Source organism: Sphaerodactylus townsendi, linkage group LG01 (assembly GCF_021028975.2).
Source record: "Sphaerodactylus townsendi isolate TG3544 linkage group LG01, MPM_Stown_v2.3, whole genome shotgun sequence".
Lineage (NCBI taxonomy): Eukaryota > Metazoa > Chordata > Lepidosauria > Squamata > Sphaerodactylidae > Sphaerodactylus > Sphaerodactylus townsendi.
Genome location: NC_059425.1, coordinates 90,965,077 through 90,978,379, shown reverse-complemented (window position 1 = coordinate 90,978,379; position 13,303 = coordinate 90,965,077).

Sequence of the window (13,303 nt, the reverse complement as noted above, 5' to 3'; positions counted from 1 at the left end):
CTCTTTTGTTCCTCTTATGCAGGGGAAATCAGTTGCAAAGTTCTCCCCTATTCCCTGCTCTTTTAGGGGACTCAGGGCCCAACAGAACTTGGGTTCTTCTAGTCCCCCTTTTACAGGGACTAACACCCAGCAGAAAGCTTTATCTCCTCTGTCCCCCCCTTTGTGGGGACTCAGGCTCAGCAGAGCTTGGTTGCCAGCCACCTTCTGGAAGGCTCTAGCTCCTCTTCAGGTAGCCGCAGGCCCCATAGTTCATTGTGGTCCAGAATTGGCAGGCTCTTTCTGCCAATCGGCCAGAGCACGCTGGGCCTGTGAGCAAGACGCAGAGGGAAGAAGGCCTTCGTCGTTTCCTATCGCTCTCTAGTTCATCCCTCATCGGGTGAGTCAACAGGATGAGGATTCCGCCCTTGCGGCAGCTGGGGATTATTGGGGAGCCGTAGGGAAAAAGGTGCCAGCTCTTCCTCAGTGGGATCATTCAAAGGGAGGAAAGGGGACCTTTGCTGTAGAGTGACAGTGCAGGGAATCCAGAGTTGGCTGCTTTCTGCTCAGCATGGGATCCGAGAGATCCTCCGGCTCGGCTCCCATTTCGCCGAGAAAAAACTGAGAGAAAGAGCCCTGGACGGGAAAGTACTCATGTGGACCTTCACGGTTTTGCCATGGGCCGAAGAGGTGATCCTGAGGAGTCTGGTCTCCCCTGCTCGGGCCAGAAGAGAAAAAGGGAACGCCCGAAAGAAAGCCGAGCCGCTCTCTTTGACAACTGGTCAAAAGGGCTGACGGCGGAGTATATGGGTACACTTATTGGAGCCGCTTCACCCTTCTAAGGGCCACTTGGCACCTGGCTGCTCATCTGGGCCAACGCTTTTGAAAGTCTCGATCCTCTCGCCAGGGACGCAGCAGCCTTCTGAAGCTATGATGGAAGCATTCTCGGTAAAGAGCTTCACATCGCCTTCCAGTATCATAGGGGATTACATAATCCACGCATCAAACGTGGATGACAAATGTGGTTAAGGTCACCCCTGCTAGTGGGAAGGGCTGAAGCGAAGAAAGGTTAGCTAGCGCAGGACCTTCGCTTAATGCCATCGCTTACTTCCGCTGGGCCTTTTAATCAAGGCTCTTGTTGTAGGAAAGATAAGTGGCAGGTTTGAGCACGCTTTGCTCTAGATGCTTCGGGCACACACCAGGATACAGTGCCCCTCAACTGGCAACGCCTCCCCTTCGATGTGGCTGGAACCCTGGCTCCGCGCAGGTGCTAGAAGCGACGGTGGCGCCAGGGAGGATCCTTCCCCGCCCAGAAGGCCTGAAGTCCCGAGGTCCACGATGAGTCAGCTCTCCCCAGTGCGCGGTGCAACTTTTAGCCCAGTGGGTTGGATTGCAGGCATCCGGCCGGGAAGACGATTATACTCTGAAGGGAGGGATTCCAGCGGGGGTTTCCCACATCTCCTTTTTTGGGGAACAGGGAGGCAACATCAGCTCCGCAAACTTTAAAATCTGCCAGGGGAATTGCCTGCGTAGTGGCTGCCAAAAAATTTCGAAAAGAATGCTCATGGCGGTGTAGGATTGCGAGGTCCCCTTCACTGAGCTCTGCTAATTCAACCTCAGGGTTTCCATCGGGTGGTCTCCCAAAAAAGACCCCCGGGAGTAGCTACAGAATGATACAACACTTTGTCCTACCCCGCGGTAGGGGGTCGGTGAATGACTTTATCGTAATTCCAGGTATCTGCTCTGGTTCTCGACACGCTTCTCTCAATTTTGATGAGAGGCAGTGAGGTCTCAATCCTGGGAGGTGGGACCACAGCCCCAATGTTAGCTTAAAATGTGATATACAGTCAGCTTTTCGCTGCTGCCTATACACCCCAGGGACTTCTCGAACTCTTAGGTTTTCAATTTGACGGATCGATGGTATGTCGATAAATGTACGCCCATGGGTTGTCTTTTCTATAGCTTTGCGAAGCTTTTGAAAAAATTAGCACCTTTTTTGAAATGGGCAATCGTGAGATCGTGACATGCCATCAGCAAAAGTTACTCATTATCTTGATGATTTCTCTATTTGTAGGCTTAGCAGACACCGATGACTGTGCAGGGATAAAGTTGGGTCGGGCATTTCTGTGGACTTACGGCAGAGTTGGGAGTTCCTTTGGCGTCGGCACAAGACTGAAGGGCCTGTAGTCTTGCTTAACCTTACTTAGGAATTCAGTTGGACAACAATAGCAGGAACATCTTCCCTGCTCCCTGATAAGCTGGACGACGCTATGCCATCACTGGGATTAGTGAAATCTCTGCTAAAAGAAGCGCAGATCATGGCGAAAATACAGTCCCTGCTCGGGCACCTTAATTTTGCCTGTTCAGGGTGGGTCTCCCTCGAAGCGCCCTTTGTGCCCGTCTGGCCAGGTCCATGGCAGGCTACTCAGTTCCCCACCATCACATCAGGGTGAATTTCTAGGTTTAAGCGCCAAGACCTATAAGGGTTTGGCTAAGTTTTCTCGAAAATTATACTGGGGTTTCCTTTTGGCAAGTGCCGTGGAGCTTCAAGACAGTTTTCAGGTTCCTCACACCGCTGCAGCTGGCTCTATAGGTTTTGGTATTTATTTCAGGGGCCAGTGGTGCGCAGGGGAATGGCCATCGGGCATGGGACCTCAAACCGGAATTTTGGCGGGACATGACTTTCTTTTGAGTTAGCCTTCTGGTGCGGCTGCGGGTTCACATCTGGAAGGATGTGTTTCAAACCACGAATCATCAGCAGTTAAGTTCCTCCTGGTGTGACAACCAGGCTGTTGTTAGGTGGTAAACCGCAGTCCAGCCGGGTCAGAGCGAAAGTAATGCGTACTAGTAAGGGAATTTGTGATGGTTTGCCTGTCTAACAACATCTCTCTTTAAGGCCGCTTTTTTCTGCCAGGTATAAATAACAATATAGCTGACGCTTCTTGTCTCGGCCATTATCAGGTCAGCCGCCTGGCCTCCCTAGCTCCCTCGGCCAGCCAGTTTCCGGAGAAGTGTCCAGACCATCTGTATGCCTTCCTGGAGGCAGTCCATATCGGTTAAGGTGTCTTGCAGTCTACTGGCCCCAGCTACACGTCAGCTGCATGAAGGGGCCCTGAGCACCTTTTTTTTTTTTTCTTTTCGCGATTTTGCAGCTTCCCCATCGGCAGAACCCAGCGCAGGCAGGTTTGCTAAGGATTTGGTTCCTCCGGGTATCTGGTGGGAATTGAGGGGACCAGCCGAAAGTCGGCTGCCAGGACTACTAAGGTCCTCACTTGCATGGCCATTTCCTTTTTTTTTTTCAGCCAGGCTCTGGGGATCACCGACCACTCCCCGTCCTTTGAAGCTAGAAGAGCTGTGGCCGGGTGGCAGCCGCCTTCCCCCAGGCCATAGGACAGTAGGCGCCCCATCACTCAGGGAGCTCTTGGGGACTCTGGATTAACGCTACAGACACAGTTTGTGACTCCTGCTTCTATGAGGCTGCAGCACTATTCCAAGCCTTGTTTACTTTGGCCTTTTTATGGGGCCTTTCGATGTAGCTTAATTAGTTGTTCCCCATTCCCACCACATCATCGCCCCTCAAGGCTTTTGCTGTAAAGAGTCGGCGTGTGTCTATGGCTGATGGGGAGCTATACTTTATATGGTTGGCGGGTCCAAGACTGACCAGCGGGCGCCGAGGAACCAGGAGGATTTTTGGCCCCTTCCACGCACCAGGGGCTCTTTTTGTCCGTGGCACGCGATGGCTTTTGGTCGCTTCGTCTCCGAAGGGCAGGGTCCACTGTTCATCCATATAGTGATGGATTAGCAGTGTCCAGATACCAATTTACAGCGGTTCTGGGCGGCATTGCTTTACAGTTTTTGGGCTTCCTCGCTGAACAGTTTGGTTCCCACCTCTCGAATCGAGCCGCAACCACCGCCTCAGGAAGGACACTCCAATAACCGAGATTCAGGCTTTAGGTCATTGGAGGTCTCTAGCCTATCGTGATGGCGCGTCCGGGCCTCACCTTTCGCTGTAATCTCTTTGTTCTCTTTATAGTTCCGGTGGCCCATCAGCTATCAAGTTTGGCTATTGGACACAGTATTGTGCACTGGCCAGCGCCACGCCAATGGCGAAATCTGGCTGGGGAAAACATCTGGGCCTGACTCCTCGGGTGGACATTCGCTGGCTGGCGGTAGACGCAGGCACGATGTGGCCTACTCTAAGCTTCTCCAGTTGAGGAATTCCGGTACTCTTCAATTTGGCTTCCCTGATGCAGCTTTGATTCAACTGGGTGAAAATGACATTCCCGCCTCTAAAGGTGGCGCTGCAGAACCTCCGCATGAGGGGAAGACTTGATGCTGTTCCACTGTAGTACGCCTAAGACCAAGCGTTCTGGTCGTGCTTACTAGAGCGGAGGACTTGGAGGAACACTGTCTTCCCGCCAGGTTAATAAAGTTCAGGCTCCAAAACTGTGTCGGGTCCTACGTCTCGTTGGTACTGAGCATGTGGCGGGATGTTATTCCCCCATGTTGATTTATCTCATGCTCTATCAGCATTACGTTTTTTTGCCCGATGGAGTCCACTCATCGGATTGGGGCCAGGACATTCTGGTTGGCATTGATGTCCGCCATGTTTGCTGCAGTAGTGGTTTCGCTGCCCTCGCGACTGAGCCGCTGGAAACTGCTCGCTTTTGATGCAGTGCTTTGGCGGCACGCGACTGAGTGGTGGGATCTCCTGGGCTGCTGAAGTTGGGGCGGAGCCTGCTTCGTTTAACAGCTCAGTGGCGATGGGCATAAGAGCACATCCTTATTGGGGAAGGCAGAAGCTGGCGCAGTTGTGACCTTTCCCCACCCTCGGGCCTTCCATATGAGCAACTCCGGTGGTGGCGATAGAGCTCTGCGTTAAAGCAAAGCTCAGTCAGCTGAGAGCTCGCTGCCCGCAGGAGAGGGGCGTCACAAAACTTGGATTTAAGGCCCATGTGGCATTCCTAGTAACTCTCCTGTTCCAGTTCCCCTCGGGATGTGCCAACAGGGTTCTGTCCGGCGGTCCTATAGGGGTCAGCTTACGCCCCATAACCAGGTTCCGTTCAGCGTTTGCTGCCTGGGGCCATTGTGGATGTGCTCTGATATGCTCGCCTGTAGCTTCGCAAGGTTTTGGTTATGTTAAAATAAAAATTTGGGCTGCGGCCGATTTATTTCCAACAAGTATGTGTTAGTGTCTTGATTGGAAATGAAGCCCCCACACATCCCATTATCGCTGGCCCCAGGCTTCAGCCTGGGATCGACATTGCAGGGGGGAGGAAGGAATGCAAACCTCTCCTCATTGCCGAAGTTGAGCGATTGTCACGTGGCCGCACCGTAATTTGACGATTGCAAGGGCTAGCTTCAGAGCAGCCTTTCATAAGGGCTGGCGCGTTACGTGGGCCCGGCCTCTTTCGAGGCCGCAGGTTTTGAAAGCGCTGGCCCTCCTCTCCGCCCCAGTTTTGTAGGATTTGGGGGGTTTCTTATGGCTTTGTTATATTTGTCGAAGTTCACTGGGCTGGAGGGCATAAGAGCACATCCCTATTGGGGAAGGCAGTAGCTTATGCTGCCAGACCTTCCCTTAATCTCGGGGCCTCCATATGAGGTCCGCGGCATGGCTATAGAGCTCTTCTGGTAAGCAAAGCCTTGGGGCCGCGCTGAGAGCTCGCTGCCCGGCAGGGAGGGGTGTCACAAATTGGATTTGCGTCCATGTGGCACCTAGTAACTTCCTGTTCCAGTTCCCTCGGGGGATGTGCCGGACAGGGATTCTGTCCGAAGGGCCTAAGGGGTCAGCTTGGGCTGCCCTATAACCAGGTTCAGCGGTTTGCTGCCTGGGGGCCAGGATGTGCTCTGATATGCTCGCCCAGCTTCAAGGTTTTGGTTATGTTAAAATAAAATTTGGGCTGCGGCCGATTTATTTCCAACAAGTATGTGTTAGTGTTTTTGGTTGGAATGAGTCTCCACACATCCCATGCAACTCAGTAGGAGTCTGTTGGTTCAATTGTATCAGTTTGTATTCCTATGGCAGTGATGGGCAACCTTCTGAGCCTGGTGTGTCAAAATTCGCCAAAAAACCAAGCATAACTCAGGTGGTGTGTCACTTCAAGAAAAAAACCATAATTTTGCGATATTTATAGTTTAAATAACAAAAATGTATAATTGTGACATATAACTGTATTTAATAAACCAAAAACTAATTATTTAACGTACCTGCTTAGTTACTTCTTTGCTCATCTGTCAGTCGGTTCCTTTTGTTGGTCTTGATTATTTAACAGTTCCAAAAGATTTCCTCTGGCTGCTGATGTGCAGGGTGAGAGATTCTCGACAAAGCCCAACACACCTAGCAGCTGAGGAGCATGACGGGTCTCCTTCTCGTGTATCAATCTGCCTGCCACTTATCATCATCATCCAAGGCTAGACGGGCCAGGCTTGGAAAGGGTTGCTGAGGTTTGGGAACTCCTCCACAGAGGATCTCCTGGCACTTGAAGTCGCTGGCCCTTTAAGTGCCAGGCAAAGAGGTGCATTTAGCCAACTCTGAGATTTTATTGGTTTCCGGACTTCCGGTTGCGAGCGGGACGGGTGAGGTCGGAGAGTGTGGAGGCTGCCGTTCAAATTGTGGAAATTGAACTGTACCGGCTCCCAAACTTCACAAAATCGGAGTTTGAGGAGAGGTACTCTCCCTGGAAGAAAAAGGGAGACCAAAAGAAGAAGTTAACTTCTTCGGCATCGTCCACTGGAGAGGAGGGAGGCTACTGCCGAGAGCCCTGGGCGGGAGACGCAAATCCTCAACAGGTAGAAGAGACGAGAAAAGCACAGAACGGTAAGCAAGGCACCCGAAGCTCAGCAATACTCCCAAACCAGCGGGAACTTAGTAAAAGAAAAGAAGCATTCTTGGATTTAAAACGGAGTGGGCTTAGTGTTTACCTTTAAAAGATTAAAACGACACTTGTATGATTTTTTTTAAAAAAGAAATTACCTGGCTAAATGATAAGCGGAGATCAGTGAGGCTGCTCTCGAGTAACAAGGGCTGTTTCCGAGTAGCGAGGAGAAGACGCCCATAAAGAGAGTAAACGGCGCTCTGGAAAAGCGAATGAGAAGACGCATGCGCCAACAAAGACGAGGCGAAGCCGGTCGTAAAGAAACTACACGCGCATGCGCAATAAGAGTAAAGGTGCAGTGGTGGCGCCTGGAATAACAAGAGCAGGGGGAAACAGCAGATCCAAGTGAGTGTGTGGTGGCGCCTGGAACAACAAGAGCAGAGAGAAACAGCAGATCCAAGTGAGTGTGTGGTGGCGCCTGGAACAACAAGAGCAGGGGGAAACAGTAGATCCAAGTGAGTGTATGTGAACGCATGCCGAGGAGAGTGGAGTGTGGAGAATAAAGATAGTGGTGGATACAAAAGGAGGTGAACATACAGCTCACGGAAGAATCCCCCCCTGGTAGAGGGAGCAACCCAAACCTAATAATCTGTTAGAAGACTCAGATAGAAGTAATAAAATAATAAAAGCAAACGAAAGGAAATTAAGAACCCAAAATGTCCAAAGCAACAACAAGAAAACAAAGCATATCAGACAAAATGGAGAGATCAGAACTGGAAATGAAGATGGATCAGATGTTGGAGATGTTGGGTGAAATGAAAAAAGACACAAGTGCGAAGCTAGAAGGATTGGATAACAAAATGAAAAATCTTGAGAAGAGTGTTGAAATAAAATTTCAAAAAATAGAGACTGAATTAAGTACAATGAAAAATGATCTTTCCCAGGTGAAGGTACTAGAGTCCTCGATGAAAAAACTGGAAGATAAAGGGGAAGAGCAAGATAGACTAAATGGAAAATGGGAAGGCAAAATTAATTTATTAGAGGAGGAAGCAGAAAGAACTGCTAAACAATGTGCACTGCTAGAGTTGCGACAAAAAAGAAATATCTTAAGACTTAAAGGTGTCCCGGAAGAAAAAGATGAAAAGATTGAACAAAAAATGATTCCGCATCTGGCAAAATTCTTGGACATGGAAGAAGAAATGCTAGAAGAAGACATAATAAGAATTATAAGACTAAATCCAAGAGGGAATGACGAATTTAAAAAAAACAGAGACGTACTAATTTTTTTTTCAAGACTGCAAACTCGAGACGAACTGCTAAGGAAGAACTCAAAGAAGAAGTTAAGTATAGATGCAAGAAACATTATAATACTGAAAGAAGTCCCAGTCTGGATTCTGAACAGGAGAAGAAGCTATAACCCTCTGATAAATTTTCTGAGGGATAAAAATATCACTTTCAGATGGGAAGAAGTGGAAGGATTATGATTAAAATATAATTCCAAATTTGTGAAAATACAATCGATTCCTCAAGCAGAGAACTTTTTGGAAAAAATTTGCATAAGCGAATAATAGTAAGTGAGAACGAACTTATATTATTTATATTAATATTTAATTTATTTAATTAATTGTATTTAATATGATTTCAAAATTTATCTCTTGGAATATTAATGGGCTAAATGCGCCAGAAAAAAGGAGGAAAGTATTTCATTATTTGAAGAAAAATGATTATGATTTAATTTGTCTGCAAGAGACACATATTAGAAAGGAAGATATAGACTTGATTAAGAAAAAGGGACTAGGTTTATGTTTTGTCTCAGCTATGGAAAATAAGAAAAAAAGAGGAGTAGCTATGTACATCAAAGAAAAATTACAACCAAAACTCTTATTTAAAGATGATGAGGGGAGATTTCTAGGGATAGAAATAGATTGGGAGGGAAAGAAAATACTAACAATAGGGGTCTACGGTCCTAATGAAAATAAAGCCAAATTCTTTCAAGCACTGTTAGAAAAAATCAAGAATTATGAATATAATAGTATTTGTTTAATGGGAGACCTGAACGGAGCGGTCTCAGTCTATTTAGACAAACAGACACAAAAATATGATAAAATGTCGGGAGGAAAACTCCCAAAAACTTTCTTTGAAATGGTGGATTTTTTAGAACTGAATGATTTATGGAGGCTTAGAAATGGCAACAGTAAAGAATACACCTACCATGCTAAACAATATAACACCCACTCCAGATTAGACATGGTTTGGACCACAAAGGACTTATGCTTAATAACAGAAGATATAAAGATAGAGGCAAAAATTTACTCTGACCACAAACCAATAGAATGGACAATTAAACCACCTTATAAACAAAGAACATGGAGATCAAATAATTACTTATTGAAAAAAGATGAAGTAATAAAAAGAATACAAAAAGAAACAAAGGAATTCTTTGATATAAATACCACTCCAGAAGTAGATTCCAATACTGTATGGGACACTTATAAGGCATTTATAAGAGGCATTATGATTAAAGAGAATAGCAGATGGAAAAAAGAAATAAATAAAATGGAACAAGAAATAAGAGAAAAAATCAGAGAGACTGAAAAACAGTTACGAACAGATGAAGATCAAAAACTATTATTAGAACTGAACCGTCTGCATAATCAATTAACAATGATATATACCTCAGATATGGAAAAGAAAATTAAAATTACCAAATTAAACAATTTTGAACAAGCAGACAAATGTAACAAGTGGATGGCCTGGAAAATCAGACGCCAACTTCAAAAGAAAAAAATAAATCTAATAATTAAGGAAGGGAATCACTACACTAATTCAAAAGAAATATTATCTCAATTCACAGAATTTTATAAAGAATTGTATAATCAAGAACGAGAAGAAACAAATTCAGATAACAATAACACACTACCTAAGTTAAAAAAAGAACAAAGGGAAGCATTAAATCAAGAAGTAACTGTAGAAGAAATCCGAAAAATAATACAGAAATCCAAATTAAATAAATCTCCAGGCCCGGACGGGCTAACAAATGAACTTTATAAAATCTTAATTGATCAAATTGCCCCAAATTTATTATATGTAATAAATTAAATAAAAACAAAAAAAAAGATACCAGACTCTTGGAAGGAAGCGATAATAACGGTCATACCGAAGGAAGGATATGATTTAACCAATGTAAAAAATTACCGCCCCATATCATTATTAAATTGTGACTACAAAATATTCGCAGCTATTTTAGCGGAAAGATTAAAAATAACTCTTAATGAAACAATCAGTAAAGAACAAAATGGATTTTTACCACACAGACAACTAAGAAACAATATAAGAACTACCATAAACATAATTGAACTCCTAAATAAAAGAATAAACCAACAGGCCTCGATGATCTTTATAGATCTAGAAAAAGCTTTCGATAATTTAAGTTGGACATACATGAAAGAAAATCTATCAAAAGTAAATAGCGGGGAAAAATTTCAAATTTGGATCGAAGCAATTTACAAAAAACAAACAGCTAAAATTAAAATAAATGATGAATTATCAGAACCATTTGATATCCTAAAAGGTACGAGACAGGGCTGTCCTCTTTCCCCTCTATTATTTATATTATCCCTTGAACCCCTTATTCTAAATATAAAAAACAACTCAGGAATCGAAGGCATAAAGGAAAAAAAAATTGAATATAAGATCAGAGCTTTTGCATACGATCTTGTATTATTCTTGAATCCATCAAAAAAAACAATAAAAAATTTGAAAACGGAAATAGAATTATTCAGCAAACAATCAGGTTTAAAAGTGAATGAAAATAAAACAAAAATGATGATCTTTAATACAAGTAAAAATCGAATGCAAGAAATTGAAAAAGAACTAAAATTCACATCAGTAAACAAGGTGAAATATTTGGGAATAAATCTGACAAAATTCAACATTCTACTATTCGAAAACAACTATGAATATGAATGGAAAAAAATAAAAGAAAAATTAGAAGTATGGTCAAAGCTAAATTTATCATTGATGGGGAAGGTAGCCTTAATCAAAATGACAGTCCTGGCGAAAATGAATTTTCTCTTTCAGGTAATTCCAATTGAAGTCCACAAAAAATTCTTCATAGGATGCAGAAAAGATTTATTAAAATTCATTTGGGGAAAAGGAAGACCTAGAATAAGTTACAAAGTATTATGTGATGACGTTAAAAGAGGAGGCCTGGGCCTGCCAAACCTAGAATTATATTATAGAGCAGCAGGACTACTATGGTTTAGGGAATGGGTACTATTGGAAGATACTGAACTGCTCAACCTAGAGGGAGTGGACCTCTTTTTTGGTTGGCATTTTTATATATGGTATGCCCAAGGGAAAGAATACAAAATCTTTATGGATCATTATATCAGAAAAGCCATTTTCTGAACATGGGAAGACTACAAAAGAAAACATATTAAGGCAACCCCAGGATGGATAGCCCCTTTAGAAGCTATAAGGATGAGAACAGAAGAGTCATGTAGTACTTTAAGATATAGTGAATTAGTCAAATATTTGGGAGGCGAATACACACTTCGGGACAGACAAGACATCAAAATAAATCAACAAAATTGTCAATGGTTCCAATATCAGCAACTTAAGGAAAAATTTAAAATAGATAAAAAATTAGGATTTGACCTGAAGGATTCTATATTATTAAAAATCTACAAAGATACATTAAAAGGAACAATTAGAAAATTATATAAACACACTCTCCAAACAGAAATGTTAGACGAACAGATGAAACATTGCATGATCAAGTGGGCCATAGATTTAAATAAGGAAATTAATTTGGACATGTGGGAAAGATCTTGGAAAAAAAATACCAAATTCACAAAAGCAGTTAGACTACAAGAAAATCATGTCAAAATGTTCCATAGATGGTATCTATATCCCACCAAAATGGCAAAGATATATCATAACTGCTCTGAAAAATGTTGGAAGTGCCAGTCCCAGAAAGGCACCTTTATACATGTCTGGTGGTCATGCCCTCTCGTCCAAAATTATTGGAGGAATATACATAAGGTTATGGAAATAATAATAGGAAGGGACATTGTATTTAAACCAGAATTATTTCTGCGTAATATATACGAAATGAAAGTATGTAAAAATATTGAAATATTAATTCTATATATGTTAGTGTCAGCAAGAATACAACTGGCTAAAAGATGGAAGAAGACTATAATTCCAACGATAGAGGATTGGCTAACACAGCTTATAGAATAACGCTAACGCATTTCGACAAGCACATTATCTAATGTAATTAAAAATAATAATGATGTGGGAAAATTTACAGAAATATGGCAACCCTTGATACAATTTATTCAATCAAGAAAAGAATACAAGAATGTAAATAAATATCTACAGTGTTAATCTAAAGAAAAAAATGACTATAAGGAATGAAGAAAAGAAAATACAAAAATTGGATTGTAATTATGTAAACTCCAAGAAATACGGATTAATGTATAGAAAGAAGGCTAAGGGGAGGTCCTTCTAAATTTCTTTCTTAAACTTATTCTATCATTTGTATAAAATATACTGAGCTCTTTCTTTTTTCTTTCTCTTTCTTCTCTAGAAATCGAACTGTCTTCCGTTTCTTCTTCCTCTCTTCCCGCTTTCTTTATTCTTTTTCTCTTCTTTCTCTCTTTTTCTCCCTTTTCTTCCTTCCTCTTCTTAAAGGGGGGAGATGTAGGGATGATCTACTTTGTTATATTATTTATGTATTAACTTGGCAGATCTTAGTTTCGTCTCACTTACAATTGTAATGTATAAAGTCTAGAAGAAAAAAACTTAGCAGAGTTGAAACTTTGAAATGTGGAAACTGTACTAATCTGAATATTCAAATATTAATAAAAAATTATCTTAAAAAAAGAGATTTTATTGGTTTCCAAGTTTCTGGCTCCAGCATTACAATGTCTTAGCCATCCAATGCCTTGGTGATTTGCTTTGGGGCTATGGTTCCTGCGCAGGGCAAGTGATTGCCCTCAGGAAAGTGGGGGCAGAAACTTGGACGATGGTTGCTGTGGTTATGTGGTTGCTGGTAATGGTGATCACAGGGCCCACAGAGATGCGTCCCCCATGGAATTTTGCTGGTCCCTGCTCCGCTGGCCAGAAGTGAGGTCAAAGATCCTGCCTTGGGCCCGCGTCCTTGTGCTACTGGGGGAGCTCACTTCTCTCCCCCCTCTGCCCACCCTCCCAATGCCTCACCAGGTGCCACCTGCGGGGGGACCCATAAGCGTCCCTTGAGGTGCCCCCAGCTGTTCTCCGCTGTGCCTGTCCAGGGCTAGCAGCTGACTCCGCCACCTCTTCCTCTCCTCCTGCCCGCCTTTCCCCTTCCCACACGCCACAGCCTCCCGCTCCCCTGTCTCGTCCCTCTCGCAGCCTCCCCACCCTCTGCCCCCTTCCACCCTGTTATTCCCTCCCCCTGCATCCTCCCCCGGCCCCAGTGCAGCTGGTGCGCCCAGCCCCCGTAGCCCCAGTTGACCGGTGCC